This window comes from Cottoperca gobio, chromosome 20 (assembly GCF_900634415.1).
Source record: "Cottoperca gobio chromosome 20, fCotGob3.1, whole genome shotgun sequence".
Taxonomy (NCBI): domain Eukaryota; kingdom Metazoa; phylum Chordata; class Actinopteri; order Perciformes; family Bovichtidae; genus Cottoperca; species Cottoperca gobio.
The window spans coordinates 13,100,424-13,125,974 of NC_041374.1; the positions used below are offsets into that span (position 1 = coordinate 13,100,424).

Here is a 25,551-nt window from a genome sequence, read left to right on the forward strand (position 1 = left end):
AATTACCCACGTGCAGCTCAAGGTTTAATCTGTGATGAGTATAGGTTTGGTGATAATCTCAGGAGGTCAACGGGAACAGCAGCTCCTCCTCATACGGCTTTGTATGGTTGCGATGTGGGTGGTTGGCAATGTGCACATTCATGATGTCGTATAATGGATGGATAATAAATGGACTGGCATTTATAGAGCCCACTAAAAAACTTTTACACCACATGTCATTATTCACCCATTGACACAAACATTGATACAGAGGCAGAGGCTTCCATACAAGGTGCCACCTGCTCTTCACGATTATTAAACATTAACACACAATCTCACCGATGCCATCAGGAGCAATTTGGCATTCACTTTGAGGGGGGGGGGGCGAGGATCGAACCGCCGTCCCTCCAATTGGTGGACGACCTCTCTACAGAAACACCTAAATCCAACGTTCCAATGCAGAACGTGTTCAAATTCCCCTGAGTGGTTCACCTGCACCTCTCAAGACAAAGATATTGTTCATGGCTGCTGTGAAAACAAACATTCACATACTGTGCTATGAATAGATAATGTGATTGAGCTGTGTGAAACGACATTCCACAATGTTTCCTCTCATTTAGTGAGAGGAAATAATTCAGCAGCAAGAAATTAAAGCTCAAGATCCTGGTGCATCTCAACTAAACATGCTATTGTGAATGATTTCTTTGTCAGTGTCATTAAGATTCATTTGCAATGAAGGTTAAAAAATAACCTGGAATCAACAACTTGTGAAATCCACAGCCAGGGTAATGTTTCCTAAAAGCCGGATTTCACTTCAGAGGATAAACACGCAGGCAACTTCCAAAGCAGTGCATGTTTTCTGTGACATTACTTAAGCCATTCAAGGACTTCATTTCGAGTGAAAGCATGTCAGATTTGATTGATTGGAATGACATAATGCTTGCCCTGGGTACTACACAACTGTCATGGAAATAGGTTGACAGCTGGGGCAGTTACTTTATCAGACTTATACAAAGGGCTTTATCTGTGGCGCCTAGCCCGTGATTGTATTAAAATGTGTATCGAAGCTTTGAAAGAAGCGAGTGTTAGGGTGAAGGAATTCATGTTGTCTTCCAGTGTGACAGTGTTGGCGGTGAAATTACACTTTTGAAGAAGCTTGAGACACATTGCCTGGAGATGTGCATGGTAGGGGCACAAGGAGTTCAACTTAAGGGGAAAACTTAAAGTTGTAAGAAGTCCTCAGCGCTGTGATCATATCTTGAAAAAAAAAAAAGAAGGAAGATGATAACTAGTGTTCATATTAATATTAATGCAATCTAGAGAGAAAGCTTAAAGTATTTCCCCCTAATTACGTCTGTATAAATAACTATAACAGGCGAACCTTTTCTGAAAAGAATAACAAGGTTTTAAGAACATGAATCATGGATCAGCATGGATACAAGGTTAACGAACAAATGTTTCCTCTAAATAAAGATTTTTAACGTCACATCACTCAGCAGGCTGCTGCCATTTAGTCCAACCGTTCTCTAAGCAGTCTGTCGTGTTGTTCTGTGTTCTGTTCACCTGACTGAATTCAAAATAGATTTCTCAAGAATACAAGTTGTTGAGAGGCTCTTACATAAGAAGCCCCATAGTCTTTATGCTTGGCTAAAAGTACGCAACAAGCCCACATTTTCCACCATGCCTACTGACATTCACATGGAACATGGAAAACAATTCCATTCATTCCAGCCAATGTCATCAGAAATGTTCAAAAAATATCCTCCTGCACCAACTCAGGTAACAGTACACACACGGCACATTGAGTATTCTGACTACTATTCGTGACAACAGTGTTTGCCATAGAGGTAACAATTATTTTGGTTGTTCAGCAGTCAATCTCCGTATCAAATGAGTGCTCCAGTTTCATTCTTCAGGAGGGGCTTCATACTTTGCCTGTGAATCAGCCCTAAATGTATAAATGATACCACTATCGAGGGCTGCCTAATCCGAAGTGCTTAATAAAAGAGACCGAGCATATCATTTCAGGATCAACGACAAACATTGCATTCAGTGCACACGCCCCCTCTTTCTTGAAAAGAAAACATGAAATCAGGGCCGATATCAGCTCCTCTGCTCTGTGTGCGACTGCTCTGTTTTGACTCTTGCCTTCCAGGGGTGATAAAAGACCCACATGCGATTACAATTTCACTGCTGAAAGCCGTCAATAATTCATAGCTACGCATCCATGCAACTGTGGATCTACAAGTCAGTTGGTTCTCCCCACAATCTCAACATCGTTCTCCCTCTCTCCCATCCCCCGCCCCTGCATGTCTACTGAACATCCATCCGTCCTCTGACCTCTGCTGTAAATCTCCATGCCCAATACTGACACCAGGCGGTATAGGCAGGTCGCTGGGTAATGAGAGAGAAATAAAACAACAGATTTTATGGCTCTGGAGGATGCAGCAGTCAGGCTTAGTAAGCCTTGCACTTGATTAGAGTAAGTCACATTTACTGACCACTGATCTCCCACTCCATTAGTGGCAGTACATAAAGGCTATTAATCCAATGCACCTCCAAGCAGAGCACGAGCCCAACCCACTTACCCCAGCACACATGAGAGGAAGTACCAGCAGTTTAGCACAAATTCAACAAAACTGCTTATTATTAGGGTAATAATTGGAACCATGAGTCCAATTCAAGTTTTGGCTATCATTTCTATGGGGTAACATTGTATCACCAAAGTAATGCTCATATCTTGAAACACAGGCACATCTCCACAATGACGCAAAACACACGGTCAGATAGCTTGTAAATAAGATGGTTATCTAAACTAGAGGTGAAACGATTAAATAACATATAAATGAACAGAAAAAAGATTTTGATAATTGTCATTTTTAAGAAAAAATTCTACACATTCACTGGTCCCAGTTTCTCTAATGTGCTGCTTTTCTTTTTCATATATTGAGTCAAATTAATATCTTTGGCTTTTATTCAGATGGTGAGAAAAAGTAAGAGCTTAGAAGAAGACCTTGGGCTCCGGGAAATTATAATGGGTATTTATTACTACGTTAAACTTTATACACAAAATTATTAATTGAGAAAGTAAAACATTTTCTCTGAAGTAGGAAAATAATACAAAATAAATAATGTGTTGCATTTGTTTCACCTCGACCAAAGAGTCGTGTTGTCAAGTTGCTTTTAGGATGCTGTGCAAACATTTAGAAACAGCCACCTCCACATAGCGGGGTTAACCTCATCCTGATGGAGGGCCACTGTGAGGCTGAACACATGAGCTGAGCATGGAGCCTGCTGAAAATAAATGCTTTGCCACAACCCAGGCAAGCAGTGACCCGAGGGGCCGTTATGCGAGACTGGAAGTAGTCGAGGATATATAGTGCATGACAGTCAAAGACTCAGACAACCAAAAGGCCAGTAACTCATCTATCAAGGCGACAAGCAGCGTCTTTAAGAATGGATGGCTGCAGCAACCTTGGAGCATGTGTAAAAGCCTGACAAACACACATGATGAATCTACATTAGCACAGTGTAGGCCCCGCACCTCAGCCTCTAGGCAAAGATCTCATCTTATGAAGACAACAGGAAACAGGGCAGCATGAGTATGAGAGATGAGTATAGTCTGAGTGATGCTGGTCAACAAGACGGTTCTTCTCTTAGATAACAAGCTACTGTATTTCTAAATGTCCTGTGTTGTTACAGTACCTTTTTATAGTTTTGTCAAATGTACTGTAGCTTGGCACAGTATAAGTTAGGGATGAATTACAGTTTAGTTACAAGGTAGTTTCATTAATCCCTGCGTTTGTATTTTAGTGAGACTGGAAGAGCACTTCCACTTCAAGCATGTGTCCATAAAGCCACAAGGTGTTTCAGACGGTCATAAACTGGGTTTGGTTTAGGTTATTCAAAATGTGATATGTTAGGCTATATTTCATTTAAGCAATGCAATCTTGAATGACCCTTATATTGCCATTTTGAAATAATCTGCCAGGCAAAATAGTTGTTTACGATTATACTTCTCTGTGGTATGGTACAAACCCTTCATGTTGCAGTGTAATAATGATTTGTTATTTGACTCTATGATCAGTTTGTGAACCCATTGAGCCGAGTTGTTAAGCAGCCTGTGTTCTGTGCACCATGTAACATGCATGACGACTAACACTGAGGCAGAATGCAACAATGCTACTCCTCACTTTGTCCAAACATAATAGTAGAATCTAAGTAAAAGACACACACACGCGCACGCACGCACACACACGCACGCACGCACGCACAATGCCTTAAAGCGTCAATAATCCAGAGGCTGCTTTGAACTGGCAGTCCTGCAGGCTTCTTCCTAACTGATTTTACAAAGCAGGAAAGTGCTGGGAGATGGAAGATGGAGTAGAAGCTAATTAAAACCCGAGTTAGCTCAAAGATGTCTCTCTTCGGTGCCCAAAGATATGGAGTTATCCCTCAGAGTGCTACAGGGTTATGATGGGATTTTCAGGAAGTGTATGATATTCTCGACTTCAGAGAGCTGAAGCCTGTGTCCTCGACAAGTGTACTTAATTAAACTTGCAATCAGCTGTTGACTTCTTCTCCTGCCTCATCAATAAAGCCACTGAACCTGCATGCTGGAGCGCCTGTCTCCTCATGTTAACCCCCCTCCTCTGAGATGTATTGTCAGCTCATTTATCAATGAAAAACCATGTTAACATAAGACTACCCTAAAACAGCAGAAGCATTTCATCCAAATGGCATCATCCTGGTTTCCCCACATTATTCACAGTGATATAAGAAAGGTATGGATACATTTGACAGAAAGAGCGATGGCGTTCTAAACTGGCTGTGAATTGCTAACTGTCTCAACCAATAATTTGGCTTAAACGGCAGGAAATCCATGTGTTATTGATGGAACAAATGCCTGAATGTCATTACCTATAAAAATCTTAATCCAACTTTCTTAGATTTTCCATGATGCAAGAAAAGTTTTGTCATGTATAAAAAAACGTTTCATGCTGTCAGTCTTATATTCTGCTGTTGATCTATGTGTCGTTCATCAAAACTCCACAAGAACATGTAATGGCGTTATTATATAAACAATGATTGGCAGCCTAAATAACCTCATATTTCTTGAGAACCTTTCAAAGGGGTGGTATATTTGCATAAGCAACATGGATTAATGCGACAGTCGAGCAGCTGCTCTCACCGGGAGGCCAGCACGACAACAACTTTCAGTGATTTGGCGTAATCAGTAAAACTTTCTGATTTGAGGTTATTTGTGAGAATATGAGAAGAGGAAGGTCTTGGAGAGGGGAAGGTAAACTCAGACAAGAGTGACACTGAAGCCAATTCACACCCACTAGATGAATAAAACAGTTTGAGTTGTTAACAAACTGTTTTATTGTGTGAGCCTTTTTAATGAGGCGACCATGTGACTATTCTCCTTCCTCACAATACAGTATGTTTTGAGGTTACAGTTTGAAATCATATGTCTTAAGCCGTCACTCCAATCTGTGGCCCAGTTGACTCGTCATGGATAATCTCTGTCACAATGTCTACATCTCATGCTTTTGCTGTGCCATTTTACCCAAAAGACGCAGAGCATACCATGACAAATAACTCGGCTCTGCTCTCTATAGCATGAAGTCATGCTGTACAGTATATCATATGGCAGTCAGCTCCTATCATATTTTATATTACATTAAAAGCTGTTTTATCACTTAACTTACCTCGTAAGAGACGTTTCCTGTATTGAATTGCTAAATGTTCATTTTGATTTATAGAAAACTGGTCGATAACCGACTCAAATCTTTGTTAACAGCAGACTAAAAAATCACTTCAGCTGGACATTTTTCCAGCCCCCCAGAGAATCGCACATAACAGAAAAGGTGAAATTAAATTGATTTTTAGCTCTGCCGTATTTTTCCACCAGAAACTTGACACGACCAGGGACAATATTTCTGTGTGCTAAAGAACAATTTCAAATACTATCAATAGTAATGAGCCAAAATCGCCCAATGATTTTTTTTTTAAGTCTGGTAAGAATGAAGAAAACCAATTCACACAAAGTTTAACCGTGCATCATATTTAGTGTGTGCCACCATGCCCACTTGACATCAGATAACTTCACGGTTGAGAAATCCTCCTTTACTTTCTTGGAATTCTGAATTAATTCACACATCTGTGAGAGCAGCATTGGAAGAGGCTAAAAATGGGCGGCTGTGACAGGCAAGTATCCTGAAATGCCTCCTATGTTTGTGTATGTGTGAGCTCAAGGAAGCTAACATCACACTTTTTGAAAGCCCCTTCGACTGAAACCTCACCCCTACAGCCTACAAGCGTATTAGACATGTAAAATGTCTGACACATTTCTATTTGACAGTTTCTTCCTTTCTTTTGGCATTTCTAATTTGAACCAACTGAAGCAGGTGTCACTCTCTGCCAATCCTCACCCTCAGCCTGGCTTTTCATTACAGGCTCTCGGATTGCACTGAGGTATGAGATAAATTGGTTATGTCTAAAGTCAAATTATATCCAGGTCTTTGCAATGCAATTCACTTATCGAAAAAAGGAGGGGGAAAACAGCTAAAAAGGAATGTTCCAAGTTCCCGCTTTCGCTAAAAGACGGATTCACAAAGAGGGAAGCTCGCGCCAGATTGCCTTCCAATTTCTGGTCTAGACATGAGCGAAGAGTTCTTTCACTGCCATTCATGTAATGCTTGACAGGAAAAGAAATAGAAAAGTCAAGTCCCTCTCAGCAATTATTTGACAACTATAAAGGTGCTATTGAATGGCATGGAACCTGTAGGCCCATGTGGAGTGGCATTGTAATTTTTGGTTGTGCTATTTAAGGAATCTGGCGCTTTGGACACACACACACAAAGTCAGTGACATTTTTTAAATACATGTTAGATCACTTGGACCTGGTCATTTCAAAAGTAGCTCATAAGCCCAAAAAGTGCGCACACACACACACACACACACACACACACACACACACACACACACACACACACACACACACACACACACTATATTAAGTTGGTTTTCTCGGAGTTCCATTACAGGTGCAGTTGTCTTTTCATCCAGTGACCCAGATTACATTTTAATAAGCTTTTATTCTTTGTTCTATTTTAAGACATCAGAAGTAATGTTCTAGTAATTCAGCTGGTCATTGCAGATTTTTTATAGAAACATAATGGAATATTCTGAGAGCCCAATATAGTGATGAGTCAGGTAGGACATTTAAAATAACACTCGAGTAGAAAATGAAGTTGACTTTATTATGAACTGACGATAGTTGTGGTGATTGAAGATTATTTGTATTCTCTAGCCAGAGGAGTGGTACACAGAAAACGTGTGTGGTAGGCAAATTAAATGATGAAAAGTAAGAAAGAAGGTTCTCCTGCGTCACTTCCTTCACTACTACAGTAGTTCACATGCGACTGATCAACAAATATATCTCATTAAGGCTCTCACTTTATATTTATTTAAGTATAAATCGTTTACTAGGGAATTTTGTTTAAAGCCTACAAGTATGTGTGTATTATTATATAATGTATATTCTATATATTTATATGTTGTATATTTTTATATTAATAGCATTGACTTGAATGAAGTTGGTACAATGTAAGAAGAAAACAAACTTTGAAATGACTTTTGCCATGTTGCTTTAGCTTAGCTTGCTACATTTCTCAGGAGGTAGCTTCAGTGTTGTGAAGCTATTTTACTTACAACATTTGGGAGAAATCTACAGTTTTACTTGCTCATGGCGCTAAAAGAAAAGTCAGAGGATCACCACAGAGATTACACTTTATCCTGAGGAGACCGTGAATGTCGGTACCAAATTCCAATGGAGACATTTCACCCAAAGCCACACATGTCGACTTCCTGGTGGCACTAGAGGAAAAGTTAGAGGATCGCAATTAGTGTGCTTCATCCTCTCGGGACAAGGAATGTCTGTACAGAATTCCATGGATATCTTCCAATAGTTGTTGAGATTTCAGTCTGGATCCAAGTGGTGGACCGACATCCCTAAAACAATAAAAATCGAAGAGTGCATTCAGCAGTCTTTTTATAGTGTTTTTGAAGAACAAATGTAAGCTTGTTCGTGGTCAACAATCCCAAAACTAAATCATGATTCTCAGTCTTATCTGTGGACTTCCTGTAATGTAGTTCAGGGAGCAGGTCAGATTTATTTAAGACTACATTTATTTGTTTATTTATAAGTGTGAATGTGATTCTTCTTTTGTAGGTCAATGGTGGAACACCACAACCTCTTTGTCACTATCTATGGCTCGAACTTACTTATTCCATCAGCAGAAAAAACTGCCGGAAAAATGTCACATAATGTAGCACAGTGAGTAAACACAGGACAGAGAACAAGGAAATATACCTGCAAAATCCTTGGACTCTAAAAGTCAACCCACAACCAGTGTGGACATGCAATGCCACAAATAAATCTATTTTATTGATTCGAGTACCTGCAGTCACTTGCAATGATGCCAAGAGAGTAGCAATAGAAAAGGACCAGAATGGAACATGTGTTACTGTTACTCAAAGGTGGATCCCTCTCACTGCTGCAGGACAATCTGGTGCACATCATACTGTACGATACAGCTGATGTTTTACTTTGACAACTGCAAGGAGTGTTTCACTTATGTATGCCTTTCAGTCATGGAGGCGACTGTCTCTAGGGCACAAGTGGAAGAAAGCTGACACTGAACTTACTCATATCCCACCATGACTCATGACGCTCTCGGCCTTCAATGAGTTGTGGGACTGAGCGGTCCCTAAGAGGATTTAGTAAATGATGAAGTCATGCCTATGGGTGGAGGAGGACAGGACAGAGCTTCAGTGGTAGGACAGGACGGACTCTCAGCGATGGAATGCTTTCTGCTCAGCTAACCCTAAGCTCCACCTCCAGATTGTCGGGGCCAGGGCAGACTATTGACAGGCCCATTGATTTGCTGATTAATGGACCTCTCCACCATTGGCATTTACCGCTGCCGACATCATTTTAATGTGTGCATGATCAATAACTCCATCAACACTGAGAATATCCCGCCGTCAAGCTGCGGGGGATTTGTCCAGGCTTATGTTCCCATCAGACCGATCATAGCGAGGTCCAATAGGGCATCAGCATGGGTGCAACAGAGTGTGGGTTTGTTTAATTCCTTAAATGTAGAGAGGTATTTAGTTCTCAGGAATAAAGGTGAGCGTAATATCTAGAACTTGTTTCATCTTTCACATTGGCTCTAGAAGTAGATAATAAAGAGGTCAAATAAATTCAAAGTTAAGTTAGCACAGAAAGAATGCCGGTGCATATTATTTATGACAAAGTTAATACTAATACAAATGTTAATGACTAAATGTATAAACCGGACAGATGCAGAACTACTTTCTTCTTGTGAGACTCCCACAACTTTAATTTACACAAGAATGACACACATTAGCCAGAAAGACTAAATGATTTGTCAGGTCAACAGGACAAGACCTCATCACAATATATTCAATATTCTATAATTCAAACATCTGATTTAAACAGTGTTTGAAACACGAGACAAGATAATTAAGAGAAATGCCAAATAATCAAATGCAACATTATAGATATGTTTTATATATATATATATATATATATATATATATATATATATATATATATATATACACTAAGACACACACACACGGACTGCAAATGGACTTATTCAACACTAGCAGCACGCTGACAGGGGCAAAGGAACAAGTAGAAATTGTAATACAAAAAAATCAAATCAAAAAACCTGAGGACTTGTATTCAGACCTGAAGGCTTTCCATCAATATTTTATGGCCAGCAGGAGAAAATTGGGTCATATATTGCGAATTTCAACTAAGTTACATTGAGAGAGGGTGAACCAGCACATTCCACACTGAATAATAGCCTCCTTAAGGAAACAGTTCAACTGCCCCAACACTTCCTCTAAACTCCAGCTGCATTTGTCAAGAAACCATAATGTAGGTGACCACGCTAACATTCAGCCACCAGTGAAACAAAGCAAAGAGCAAAGACAAGTTTTCTAGTTAAGTTGCGGTATTTGTTTACTTCTTGTAGCTTTTTTTTATGACTTCTTATATGAACAGCGTTACGACATTTTAATTGTGTTTATTGCACTTTCAGCCTCGGAAAACTCATTATGCCATTTAAAGTTTCCATCATAAATATTCCAAATGTTCTTCGGTGGTCTGTGCCAAAATATGAGAAGATGCACAAGATTACTGTACTGACCTTCAGTGCTTGGTAAACTGTTTTTGGAACACTCTGAAGTTATGAGATTTCCTCTGGAGGGCTCAAAGAGCATGTTAATATTGTGTGGCATAGATGCTAGCATCAACATAATGTGAATACAAAAGATGACCCTGCCTCCAAACTATGATGTGTGATGGCAATTTTAAATCAGTTTTATAAGAGGAATATATTTACTTGGTGGCAGCAGCAATGTCTACTACAGCTCGGCATCGACTTTTCACTGATTAACAACATTTTGGCATCACAAATAACTATCTTGTATTAGGAAACTGGTTCCTAAAATAAGTTTGAAATGCCAACACAACAGTATAACAAATTGTTACACATTCGTTTCATTCTATTTATATAGTCTTAACTATGACAATCTATAGTATTTTTAAAATTGTACATCCATCCATCTTTTAAAAACACATTTCCTGTTTGGGTCAAAGGAGGCTGGAGCCGGTCCCAGGCTGCCAGTACATCACAAGTCTAACACAGAACTAAAGACAAAACCTGACTCTGCCTTTAGATTACAGTTACGAATGGAACATGCAGAGCCATCATGGCACACCATTTGCAACTGGCTCACTGAACTCAAAATATATTCTCAACATGAAGCACCCGTTTACCTCACACGTCGTGTGCCGTAAATCCAATACCATAAGCTTTGCACATCAATTTTAGAATGGAAAGAAAATGATCAATATCTAGGCTTTCCTGGTCAGACGGCCTGTTTGTTTGCATTTACATCAAAAACTAGACATTTAATATCACATCTTGAACAGAGATCCATATTTCCTGCACAGCGATGCTCATCATAGCGCCATACGTCACAGACAACATGCTAACTTGCAATAGCCGAGCTCAAACCTCTGGCCAGACCGCCGGGTTGACAAATGAAAAAGTAAAGAGTTTGAATGTGCAGATAAATGATCCTGATGATTGCCCAGGACTGTAGTAAAACACTATGTCAACTCTAATGCTGTTACCATTCCATTGGTCTGTCGAACAAGATGCTCCGTGGCTTGTCTGAGTGCTCAGATTTCATTTCAAAAGAAACAGCTGGATGCTGGTTTAATTTGTTCGAGTCAACAGAAGTTTTGGGCGAGCAGAGTCACAACAGGCAGTGTTTCTTCACAAAAATATTGAAAGGGTGAAAATGAAAAACATCGTCCTAATGCAGATTAAAATACCATTTCCATGGAAACACTTGGGGAATGCATTTTAAGGCACAGAGTGAATCTGTGTGAGTGCGTTTTGTAAAGAAATATATAGCTGTGCTGCTGTAGGTGGGGGAGACAGCGCTTGGTTTATTTTTACTATCTTTAGGCCTCAGTTGAACTCTAATATTTGAATCCTGTGTAAATTATAATATCTTTCAAATGGTGCAAATTAAGCACCTGTAATGCCTGGCATATCTGTGCGCTGTAGTATGCTTTGTAGTTATTACCCTGTCATAAATTGAAGCACCATCATCCATCAGAATAACATTTTAAGACAGTTTACAGGCTGATTCATATTGTCCTATGATTTATATGTGATTAAAGTGACAAAGCAAAGCTGACAGGGAGCACTGTAATACAACAAATTCATATTTAATTCCCTAATTGCCCCATTTTATTTGTTTTGTGGCTTTTCTCTGGATTGTGTATATGCGGCAACTCCACACAGCACATGCTCATTGCACAATGCCACACACAGATCAGTATTGTTCTGTCAAACTGTTAGTCTTCTGTCAGGCTTTGATTTGAGGCAATATGACTTGTTCAGTCTCCCATGAGGCTTCATTTTATCCCAAATTTCGTTTGACTCCAAATATCGGTGTTAAAGGTATCGAGGAATTTCACTTTTTATTAGTTTAAATCGTGCTCCTTTTCTGCACTTAATCCCAAGTGTGCTTGTGATTCTAGCCTTTCAAATGAATGTTAAACTTAGCAACTGAAAAGGGTCTTTATGGAGGCAGCCTGTGGTGGGAAGCCAACTTGGTTGCCATTTGTAGAAAGCTCTTGAAGCACGAAGAGAGGCTCCCTTGAAACAACTGTGGTTGTTGAGTTGAGCGTTCGTAGAGGCCTGTGCCTGAGGACATTCCTCTCGATGGCTCTCATCTCTGGCTTCTGGAGAAGGGGCTGACTGGAAAGCTTCCAGGTGACAACTGTAGGGAGGCTGGCAGAGCGAGACACAGAGAGACCCTGAGTCTCACCAACTGAGACTTCTCCCTCCATACTTCCCATTACTTACCAAACTCAATTTATTTTCTCCATCCCGTGGAAGTGGCTGACTTTCACATTCATTATGTAATCTATTGTTGCACTATATTCATATATAGTATGAATAAATAGGTTTCTTATAGTAAAAGTAGCCTTGAAACTATTGTTTTATTCATTATTATATTGTATTACATTGAAAAAATGTTCTGTTTATTGACCCAACATATATTCTGTATATTGAATTTGGCAATTTTCTGTAAAAAATAATGTTTTACCATATATATATTTATATATATATATATATATATATATATATATATATATATATATATATATATATATATATATATTTATATTTATATATATATATATATATATATATATATATATATATATATATATATATATATAATGTAGTGCATTTATTTAAACTGCATTTATCAGAGTACTTAGATGAATTTGTATTATACTGTGATTTATATTTGATGATTATGAGGAGTTTATGCTACATAAGTCTTGACCCTGCTACAATCTGCTTAACAGGCACCAGTAGCCCTGGGTGAAGCACCAAGTTAGTCCTACACAACAAAAATATATCATCTGGCTTAAATTAAAAACACCAGCACACTTAATATGCAGCATACAATCCCTTAAATCGGACTATCATGTCCTTCTTCATTTCTGTTTATACACTGCAGCACATTGGCAAAGATGAGAAACAAAGAATAGTTCAAACGATGGATCGTGCATGAAAGCTGCAGACGCAATAAAGTCAAAGCCATTAACTATATACAGTATGTGGCAGGCAGTGAGACTGCCCATACAGCTCCAGAAATATTTAACCAGTAACTGTACTTTCTACTCACTACAGGACAGAAGGTCCTGCTTGCTTTCCCACCATTGCAACATCCTGAATCTTACCATGTGCAAAAGCACAAGCTGTAAAAGCACCATGCACAGTATGTGTAAAATGTTCTGTTCTCTCAGTAGTCTGAGAGCCTGTCTGACCTATTTCTTGCAGGCTTAGGCACACATTTTCATTTTGAAGTTTCACACTTCCATGTTCAGGTTTATGCACTGTGTCTGCTTACCACATCTCCTGTTTTCTTCTTAATTTGAGCTGCACAAAAGACATTTGTTTGTAATATATGAATAGATAAAAATGCTTTTTTAGAACAGTGCGTTTATTTCAACAACAAAAAAACCACAAGCTTTGTGCAAAGTCCATAGTGGAACTGCTCGTTGAAAAAACATTTTTGCATTACGGCAGACATCACACATCCTTGCCTTTAGTCACTGGCTTTTATACTTTCCATCTTTTTCACAGAAAAGCCACCATTATGGTGAACATTCAAGTATCTCCTTCTCACCTTATGTCATTACTTTAAAAGGTGAGACAACATATTACATCATGCCCAGAGGTCACATACACCACTGCTGAAAGATTAGGGACAGTAATGATCCACTCTTGAGGTAAGGCCATGCAAAGATGTGTGTTTTTCATTTACAAAAAGGGGGTGCAGTCACTCACAGATTAATCAAAGAGGAGATGACGCATCCCAAGGTTTCCTGCCCTGTCGCTGTCAGCAAACATAACAAGCAATCCTCCTTCAGCAGCCCTCACTTTACTCATGCGTGCATGTTTTTCTGTGAACACTTGTATCAACTATATTGCAGTCACAGCGTCACACAGCTGTCTCTTGTCTCCTTCTCATTAAACTGCTTTCTTTCAGTTAGCTAATAGACGGAATGGATGTTTAAACTAATCTTACATCCAGAAACAGTCATTTACATAATGCAAAGGACGACGTGGGTGGAGGACAATCTGCCATCTACCTGGATGTGGAAGATGTTTTGCTGTTGTTGTTTGAAATGGCATACATCATTTGTATTCATGCGTCTTGGGTTTGCATCCTCTGGGTGCTACAGTTTTCTCAGGTGAACTGGAAACTGTGAATTACTCCTAGGTGTGGATGTGAGTGTGAATGTGGGTGTGGGTGTGAATGTTAGTGTCAGACCTGGGATGAACTTCTGACCTGTCCATTGCGTTTCCCTTCCTTCCATGCAGTGCTTGCTGGGGTAGGCTGACCCTGAAAAGAGACGTCGATGTTAAAAAATGGATGGATGTACTGAAAATGCATTGTGGGCGACGAGATAGAGGTCTTTCTGTTCTTCTGTGTGGTTGTCTACTGCACTCTCCAGTCCACCTGCCTGACATGTCTTTGAACTGTGGGAGCAAACATACAGCACATACAGATTCCACACAGGAGGGATAATAAAAGCTTGAGTTAACATTCTGATGTGATACATTTGTAGTCTGCACAAAATCACATTAAATAACTGCAACACTTTTGATTCCACTTGTGTTGAACTTTTGCAGTTATGTGAAAATCAAAATGAAGAAAGCTTGCCACACACCAAAAGACTCTGGATCAACTTAAAACTTCTTGATATTTATTTAAACATTATCTGCAAGCGGAAGAGCTAGCAACATGTCTCAGGTATGCTTCATCATGAATTATACTGCTCCGCAGTCTTGTCTACATTAAAAAATATTTACATTTGTTGTAATATCTTATTCTTTTGCCAATTCAACCAGCAGAAAGAACATCAAATATAGACCAGTTTTTACAGTATTTAATATTTTATTTTATTTATATAGCCACATTATACATTTTATATAACTGTTATTGATTTGTGTCACTATATACAATATGTAAAGCTCATCCTGTTGCTCACACAAGTCGTACTCTGGCTAGATTCCAACATAGTGTGAATTCTGCTGTTGTCAGTGACTGTCTATAGGAGCAGATCTTTAAGCCGTGAGCATGCGAAGAACGAGGTTGGGAAGGATCCATAGATTCCATTAAGACTCATTTCTTGTCTGATCATTTGCTGAGTAAACATGCAATCCTTCCAAGTAGCCCATTATGAACAAAGACAATGCCAAACTGTGTAAAATCAATTCATTAAAATAGGTGAATGTAAAGCAAGTTAGTTTTGATGGCAACAAAGATGCATAGTATGGCTTTTATTATAAAAACTAAATGCTTAGCAATATTCCTAGTAATACTAATCAATTTTGTTGTAGTGGACTACTGTAACATATTCATAATTACTGTAATCGGGATACATCGAGGTGTGTTCGAAACGGGCATTAAAAAAAACAACTGTAAAATGTATAGCTTCACACTACTGAAGTACAGTCATAGAATAAAGCTGCAAACTATGCAAAAGATAAAGTGCAGCATTAGCGTTTTATTCCTTGTTGATGAATTGCAGAAAAGTCAAAAACAGAATCTTTGCAGTAAAAAGTATATTTTTTAATTTAAGTTTTGTATTCGTGGTAATGTAGAACATTAAACTACTGTTAAAGTGTTAAACCAAAAGGGAACAGCCAAGGCTGAAAATTAAGCTATTTTAAAATCCCTACCTTACAGCAGAAATAAATATGTTTACATCCTGGTACAAAAAACGCTTTGGTCTCTAGCTATGGCATACATCATTTTTATTTATGCGTCTTGTGTTTGCATCCTATTTTGTTGTGTATTTTGTAAAAATGTTAAATACAAAAAAATGTAGCTTGACCAATTTTCACCAATTAAAAAATAATTACAGAAATAATCCTGTTTTACTTTAAGGTTGTTGTTACTCTTAAGGCCCAGAAACACAAAACCGACATCAAAGAACTAGTTGCGATGGAGGCCGACTGTTGAGTTGCCTCACCTCCCTATCTGCAAAAAGTTGCACTTGAACACACCGCAAAAAATACAGCCAACGGCCAACCGGCTGTGCATCAACAAACCGTTGTTACGATACACACATGAAACAAAAGCAGCGTTTGACAAAACATCTTCTCACTCCTCTCGCTCACCACTTATAATTCTTTCAAGCCATGACGTCACCACTTTGGATTATGTTTTTTACTCTTGGTCCTGATTTGTTGAAGTCCATTTGACACTCCTGGCATATTGCAGCTTTTGGAACACTGATTAGAAATTGATTAGTCTATTAATATGTTTCACAGATGATATTTAATCATTACAATTAATTTCACTTTGTCCAGTGATTTGCACAACTCCTTCATTATGAGACACTCTATAAAGTTTGAATCTGTTGCATGAAGTTTAAAGTTTAAGAGCTGTAGAACAGTTGTCAAGATAGAAATAAACGGCGTGCACAGAGAGGGCATCGAGTGCTAAATGTTACTTATGAATTTAATTGATTAATACTTTTCTGTCTGCGTTGCTCTCTTATTTGCAGCAACAGTTGCTTAATGCTGTAATAGTCTTTTATATTCTTATAAGGTGGAGGTAGGCAGTGATCGATCCATGACACAACGCCCTCTTTTATGAAAACGCCCAATAAGCCTGAGGAAGAAAGCCTGGGTCATCAAAGACAGTTGATAACCACCGTCGCGCTCTGATTGGGGTTTTAGATATTTGTCGAGCCAGCGAAGGAATCTCTGGCTCTGTTGAACTTGCATCGAGTACAGCCCTCAGATGTCATCTGTCCAGGGGGATGTAAGTGCAGATATTGACCCGTTTTCAAGATGGTCAACCACATCGAGTGTGGATAAGCACAAAAGTGTGATTTGTTTGTAGGTTGGCCACATCTAAACAGCATGTATTGTGCTGGACTGCACATCATTAGCAAATGATCATAACCTTATTTATAATCCCAACATTTAAACACTGCTTTTTGTGTGTGAATGTTAACGACTTTGCTGCCAATTGCGTGCACTCAGTTTTATTGAACTCACACCATTGTCACCTTCTGCAATGAAACCCTACAATGAAAACATAACGGGGTGTGTTATTTACATTTGCATCAAATAAACTGTCAATTAAATGAAAAAGTTATGAATCAAACTGTAGAATTCTTAAAACATTTTTTCTTCGCACAACGCAGCTGAATTATAAAGCTGTGGTTGGTTTCTACCATTAATGTCATAGCTGATTGGTTGCCAGCTATTTGGTCTAATGGCTGCATGACATGGTTTATACCCGTTAATTATAGTTAGATTATTGCCTGCCTCGGCTGTTCTGGAGAAAGCTAGGGGAGTGGACGAGCGCTGTCAGCTCTTTCTGCCTCCAGTCTCTGAATCGCAGCTTCATTGGTTGTTAAGTGTAACATATGGAATGCCTCTCCCCGTGCACTTCGCCCAGTAGAATAATCAAGCTATTCTCAAAAGACTGGCTGCCCATCATCATAAATTGTGCGGCCTGTTCATTGTCTCTGATCAAACTAGGCAAGGTGTTCAGTGTAGTGGCTGTAGCAGTCAGACACAGCAGCATTGGTGCTTATGATAGTGTGACATAAAGTCAAACAATACTTTGGTGGTCTGTTAAACAGTCAGTATTTGAGCTCCTTCTTAATTACAAGAATATTATGTTTATTTACCAGCGCCTTCTGATTACAAGCACTGCAAAACATCCTTGAGTATTAATAAATAAAAGTAGTTGGGTGTTTAATTATTCAGAAAGTTCCTGTGAGCCAATAAAAGCCAGATGAATTGGCTATATTTCCATTTCATAGACATTATATTGCAATTGATCCTTGGTGGAGACAAGGGGGAAAATAAGATGTAACACTCCCAGTGCCGAGCGCACCTGCAAAAGGCCAGCAGAGGCCTTGTACGTATTCAAGGTTGATTCTCCTCCTTGGGGACCATTAGTAACAACCTTTCAGAAGTACTGATTGGAAGGAGAGGCGCTCTGCATATCAACAGGAAGTAACATCCCCAGAGGTTGTCAGTCTGGTCGAAAAGGTGTAAAGAGGAGCTGATGAAGGAAGGTGGTTTGAAATGAATGAGAGGAGGGAAGAAAAGGGAAAAAGGAAAAAAAAGACAGGGGACAGCCACAGAGGAGCAGTGATTAAGAGGCATTTAAGCTAAAATAAGTTTAGCAGGGAATGGGGGAGGGCGGCTGTGAAGAGGGAGGCGGATCAGAAAGGCAAGAACAAGAAAGAATCAGTTAGTAAAAGCCTTTAACAGACAGGATGAAACTAAGGCAGGATGATAAACCAAATGTATTAAATTACCAACATTGTGAATCTCTTATCAAACTAAATGTATTCTCATAGCAGTTTCAATTAAAAAAAATGTCTGAAATAAACAGATCTATATCAACCAATGACATCTCCCATAGTGTGATAAATAGGGTAAGTCCAGAATCTTTAACTGGTGATAATGTTATTAATCCTGATAAACAAAAATGACTTCAGACACAAGTGTTTAAGGGTTGTGTTAACACCATGTACAGATTGAAAATGCTAAATAAATGTTAACAATGAAGTAAATATTGTTGCGATAGATTACATTAAAGTAAATGTATCCCAAACACAGTGTCGAAAGGATTAAAAGGTTCATGATATTTGCAGCTGTTCTCCATTTAGACATTTTCTTCCACCAACAAATCTGTATGGATAATTTTAATGAAGTGCCAGACATTTCTTTATATCGCTTCACCAACAGTAGCCGTTTGATCACTTTGCTTCCTTCCTTTCTCCAATGATTTAATGCAGCACCTCAAACACAACTCTGTGCCATGTTTTTCATAGTTCAGATAACAAACTATTAGATGTGTTCGGCTGAAGCTTTCTACGGTATTGAAACGAGAAAGAGCAAAGAGCTGCGACACAGCCTTTAGCTCAGCAGTCGGAAAAAAAATATAGAGATGTAACCTAATGAAGACATCCACAGCCAGAGACCGGCACTGCTGCAGTGTCTCACAGCAAACAGGTGAAATATCACCTCAGCAGGAGAAAAGTGAATCAAACAACACACACAGCAAACCTAGAGAAGAAAGAGTGAGGAGTGTATTGGTTCATCTATCAACACCATCTCTCTCTTCAAGGCAGAGCAGGCAGGAAAACCATCAGTCACTTTTTTAAACAATAGTCTCTCCATCTTTGTCATCCGTTGCCGGCACAATGACTTTACTTCAAATGTCTAGAGAAGAATCTGTGGAGAGTGCTGGATTTTGGGGGTCGATCTTAGAAAATGGCTGGACAGGCCTGTCATGGAGGTTTTGCTTCAAGAAACCGGTCCCCCAGTCCCCCTGCTGTGTGATGTTAAATTCTGAGAACTGAGACTTGTCAACATATTGATGATGCAGTGGTGAGATAGAAGGCATTGATTCAAAAAGTGTGAAGACTTTTGTGTGAAAAGAGCCTTCTATAAAAGTGCAATGAGTCATCCAGGTTATCTCACAGTGTTCTGTCTATGGCAGAGTGGAGGGCAAACAGAGGCACACACGCTAAAGCCAACTTCTTTATGGTGTATTTAGAGAATACCCAGCTATTCCCACATACAGACACCAACTTGATTTTAATTAACACAGAAAATATGTGGTAACAATATCCTGTCTCCCTCAGGAGTATGAACTTCTTTTGCATTCAGTCTCTCGGTGAACGGTGATGGAAAACAGTAATGCACACAGTAACATTTATGATAGACCACAGCATTTACGTCATCCCTCTGAAATTCGTCAGGCTACATTAAATTATGCAGACACTGAATATTTTCCAAAAATGTAAATACTACATTTGCTGGCAAATAAAGCACAATATTACCATAAGCCAAAATAAAAATCTAAAATCTTATTCGGAGAGGAAAATAACTAGATTTAAGATCAGGGAAATACTCATCTTGTGGCTTCAGGCAGTGAACTGACTGTAAAGCAGATCCTCCATCTGAGTGGCATAAGGTTCTTGCAACACACAACAACAAGTGGTTCGAATCTTTGGTATTTAATTCCAATATATACAGAGCATAATAATGTTTTCACGATTCCAAAATTATGAATTTGGTACCATATCTGCCTAAAGTATCTTGATACCGATACTGAAATGATACCATGTCTAGGGCTTTTATTGTGAAAGGTAATAACGGAAAGAGAGCGGCTGTAATGTGCCGATGCTGCCGTTGACAATTCAGGAGCAATAAAGAGTTGGACATCTTGGTTCAGACGATTGAGCTTCTGTGTCATTATTGTATTACCATTATTTCATAAGCAGCTGCCATATTTCGCTCCGTGAGTTTGCTTTGTCGTCAAGCTGTTGACTGTCAGCAAGAGCATTTGCAGCGTGCGTATGAGAGGCAAACACGGCCACTATGCCTAGAGACACAAAACCCTGGTGTTGCAAATTGACATAATTACGGCCGTTATTATAAGTCTGTCATTTTTAAAGTACCGATAATAATAAAATGGGGTTTTTGTACCGGTTTGAATGGCTAAGTATTGCAATACTTTTCTAGTACTGGTATACCGTGCAACACTAGAGCATATTACAATGATTAACAAATAAAACAATGTTGGGCAAAAGGGCTACCTTACCATTGTATTATTAAAACATCAAACAGCTTTATCTTCACATTTTGTAAGTACACTGATCAGCACGCTGCTGCTTATGCCTTGTGGACTGAAGACTGCTGACGCAACAGATATCAGAACTTGCAGCAGTAAGGCTGGCAGACACCAAGGAGAAGAGAGGCAAACAAAACAACACAGTTCCAATTAAATACAAATGGCAAATCGGACTTGTTTTGCTACTATATGTTTGTCGGTGTGATTAGTAGATTTTCAACGTGAAAATTATGTTTAGTGTCGTTTTAATATATTTTACATCCATGTGATCAGTAAACAAGCATTCCTGTCATGATCCTGGCTTTTAGTCTGTCTGTTTCCTGTTTTAATTTGTAAAGAACACGCACCTTGTGTCATTTCTCGTTTTACTTCCTGTCTTTGTGTGTTTCTTAGCCTGCTCCCTCAGTTTTGTTTAATACCTGTGTTTTGTATTCAGCTTTGTTTATTAAAGCTTGCTTTTTGTTATTACTACCTGCCTGTTGTGTGTAATGCATGCGTGTCCTCTTTAGCTGCACCGTGACAATCCCTTACCATGCACTGCTTAGGTTTTGTAGCTTAAACCTTGAAGCAGCTAAGGTTGCAAATTCTCTACAGGCACCAAGTTAAAAAGACACCCACTGCTCTCCCACAGCCCCACTGGACAATGCGAGGGGGGCAACTGACAGCCCAGAATTAATTGACATGCCTCCGAGAGGTTGTTGTCTAATAACATATTGATCCACCAGGCCTGATATGCAAAGCATCTGCCAGCGAGTGTCGCTGGCGAGGTGAGACAAATGCCCTCGGAATACCTTGGACCAAGCTATGTTGATTAAAGGAGGTATTAGAGCCCATGATCACATAGAACCAGTGTCAGGTATTTCACATTGCACCATGTCAGAACCTGCCCTCATTAGCAGATAACATATTCCACAAGCACTAAAAGCTGTGACAGATTCACATTAAACTTTCATAAATAACAAGAATTCAGTGATAGGTTCAAGATACAGTTTTCTGTTTTAACACTGTGCTCTGACTGTGTCTTAACAGGATCAGATGTTATCTTTGCTACAAAAGGTGTCCGTCAAATCTTTCAAACTCTTAATGTGAAAGCACAGACATTTAATCAAGCCGAATAAAAAATATGTTTGTTATTGTGTGTAAAAACTATAAAGATACAGTACCACTGCAGTGAAGCTGTGTGATGTACACAACATTGTACAGTTAAGCCAGTGATGAAGTTGAACTAAGTCCCTTAAATGAGGCTGCGCTGACATTACATTGATGTTACAGATTAAAAATGTATGTCCTTACAATTTAAATAAAAAGCAGATCTAAAATAATTGGTCAAACAGATCTGAATATAAAGTACATTTACTGGGTTTTCTTGTGCTTGATGTCTTCTTTGTGCTGTAGCTCAATATCCCTAAGAGAAGACTGGCCAAAGCAAGAATAGCTGAAATACTCTAAGTGGTCCATGAAAACCAGTATTGACAGGGACATTCTTTACAAGAGCAAGGTCCTCCGCGAAAGGTCAAACAAGACACTCTACTTTATATGTGACCATGGTCGCTGTGGGTGAGGGCTCACATATGCGGAGGGATTGTTTTGGTAAACATGGTTTCCATCGAGTGCTCGACTTTACCTTCTCTAAACAAAGGCAGGATATTGCAGCAAATAACAACATGTGCAAATGAGCTTGACTGTAAATAAGGTGATTTATCATAGATTGTATTCTCTGTGTATGACAATGGTGTAAAGATAGTTCCTTTTGTTGGCATGTTGTTGATTGGTAACAAGAGTTGATGCTTGAGTACAATGAAAGATGCTTTACACGTTTCAGCCACTCAAAGAAGAGAGAACAGGCGAGAACAGACTTCACAGACAGTCATGGGGGAAAAGTACTAGGAAGTATCTTAAGACAATATGTTACACCACATTAGCCTACATAGAGGGGCCAAAAGTCTCCATGACTGTCCTGCTTCCTGAAGCAGCTGTGTGCTATGCTTGGACAGTCTGAAGCATGTTGTCTACAGCTGCCTGAGTATAATTTGTATTTGGGGAGATAACAGTGTAGAGGGAAACTAGAATTAGAATTCCATTAAAATATCACTATTATAGACATCGATACATCATTCTTTGCTTAGTCCCAATGATAAATACAGCTCAGCGAAATAAATAAAATGAAAAAAAGTGCATGGCCAAAAGCAAAAAAGAGAAATACCGTTGAGAAAAACTAGTTTGTGTGAGTTTACATTTTTGAAATGACATTTTATGAATTAATAAAGCAAATCATTTCAGTTAAATAAACAAACTTAGGAGAGAAAAAAATCCTTCTTAGAAAATCAGAAGATTGGTACAGTTTAGATGTGTGATCTCTCTATATGAAATTATATATTTATTCATAGTCAAAAGTAGAACTTCAACACCGAAAAAGACTCAAATATTGGGGTTTCAACACTGTTAATTGAAAAGCATGAATACAATACTAAGTACTGGTCCCAGGCATGCTTTGACACTGTAACACTACTGGTTTATAGAGAAATAGCACATTTACAGAGTGCCAAAACAATACAAAATAACTTTTAATGCAAACAAAATCAAGTAGAACCAGTCACATCGTCCCTGTCATAGTCAATAGCCAGGTTAGCGCCTGGTTAGCTCACCTGGTGACGTCGGCGCCCCATGAACTGCAGCAGCCCAGGTTCAAATGCAACCCGTGAACCTTTGCTGCGTCATCTCCTCTCTTTCCCCTTTCCAGTCAATCTCTGTATATTCAATAAGGCAAATAAAATCTTTATCATATTTCAAAATTAAAAATAACCAGCCTGTGGGAAAGGTTGAACATTTTAAGTACTTGGGCACAATTATTGACTAGACCATAACTTTTAATGAGAACTCAAGAGAGCCAATCAGTGATTGTTTTTAATCAGTAAGCTGAGGAACTTTGGCGTTAGCCAACACATACTTGAAATCCATCCATCCATCCATCCATCCATCCATCCATTGTCTACCGCTTATCCGGGATCGGGTCGCGGGGACAGCAGCTCCAGTAAGGAACCCCAATCTTCCCTTCTCCGGGCCACATCCTCCAGCTCCGACTGGGGGATCCTGAGGCGTTTCCCAGGCCAGTGAGGAGATATAATCTCTCCACCGAGTCCTGGGTCTTCCCCGGGGTCTCCTCCCAGCTGGACGTGCCTGGAACACCTCCCTAGGGAGGCGCCCAGGTGGCATCCTTACTAGATGCCCGAACCACCTCAACTGGCTCCTTTCAACGTAAAGGAGCAGCGGCTCTACTCCGAGTCTCTCACGGATGGCTGAGCTTCTCACCCTATCTCTAAGGGAGACGCCGGCCACCCGTCTGAGAAAACCCATTTCGGCCGCTTGTACCCGTGATCTCTTTCTTTCGGTCATGACCCAGCCTTCATGACCATAGGTGAGGGTAGGAACGAAGATCGACCGGTATATTGAGAGCTTTGCCTTCTGGCTCAGCTCTCTTTTCGTCACAATGGTGCGGTAAAGTGACTGTAATACCGCCCCCGCTGCTCCGATTCTCCGGCCAATCTCTCGCTCCATTGTCCCCTCACTCGCGAACAAGACCCCGAGGTACTTGAACTCCTTCACTTGGGGTAATGGCTCATTCCCTACCCAGAGTAGGCAATCCACCGGTTTCCTGCTGAGAGCCATGGCCTCAGATTTGGAGGTGCTGATCCTCATCCCAACCGCTGCACACTTGGCTGCGAACCGATCCAGTGACTGTTGAAGGTCACAGACCGATGATGCCATAAGGACCACATCATCTGCAAAGAGCAGCGATGAGATCCTCAGGTTACCGAACTGCAACCCCTCTCCTCCACGACTACGCCTCGATATCCTATCCATGAAAATCACGAACAGAATTGGTGATAAAGCGCAGCCCTGGCGGAGGCCAACATTCACGGGAAACGAGTCCGACTTACTGCCGAGTATCCGGACACAACTCTCGCTTTGGGCGTACAGAGATTGGATGGCCCTCAAAAGTGACCCCCTCACCCCATACTCCCGCAGCACCTCCCACAGTATCACCCGGGGGACCCGGTCATACGCCTTCTCCAGATCCACAAAACACATGTAGACCGGATGGGCGTACTCCCAGGCCCCCTCCAGGATCCTTGCAAGAGTAAAGAGTTGGTCTGTTGTTCCACGACCAGGACGGAATCCGCATTGTTCCTCTTCAATCAGAGGTTCGACTACCGGCCGAACCCTCCTTTCCAGTACCTTGGAGTAGACTTTACCAGGGAGGCTGAGAAGTGTGATACCCCTGTAGTTGGCACACACTCTCTGGTCCCCCTTTTTAAATAGGGGAACCACCACCCCGGTCTGCCAACCCCTAGGCACTGTCCCAGACTTCCACGCAATGTTGACGAGCCGTGTCAACCAAGACAGCCCCTCAACACCCAAAGCCTTCAGCATTTCTGGACGGATCTCATCAACCCCTGCGGCTTTGCCACTGTGGAGTTGTTTGACTACCTTAGTGACTTCCATCAGGGAAATTGACAATGATCCCCCATCAGTTCCAGGTTCTTCTCCCACACCCGCTGCTTTGCCTCTGACACGGCAGAAGCTGTCGCCCTTCTAGTCCTTCGATACCTTGCAACTGTTTGCGGAGTCCTCCCGGAAGGACTCCTTCTTCAGTCGGACGGCTTCCCTGACCACCGGGGTCCACCACGGTGTTCGAGGGTTACCGCCCCTTGAGGCACCTAAGACCTTGAGACCACAGCTCAT

The 25,551-nt window shown here is 40.2% G+C and overlaps 1 long non-coding RNA gene across 1 annotated transcript in view; it reads right to left on the reverse strand.

Moving 5' to 3' along the window:
• The window catches only part of LOC115025697 (uncharacterized), a 142,404-nt gene that overhangs the window by 86,782 nt on the left and 30,071 nt on the right, over positions 1-25,551 (reverse strand). The window contains exon 3 of the long non-coding RNA XR_003834229.1: positions 14,476-14,529. This is a non-coding gene — a long non-coding RNA (uncharacterized LOC115025697). The remainder of the gene's footprint in view (positions 1-14,475; positions 14,530-25,551) is intronic.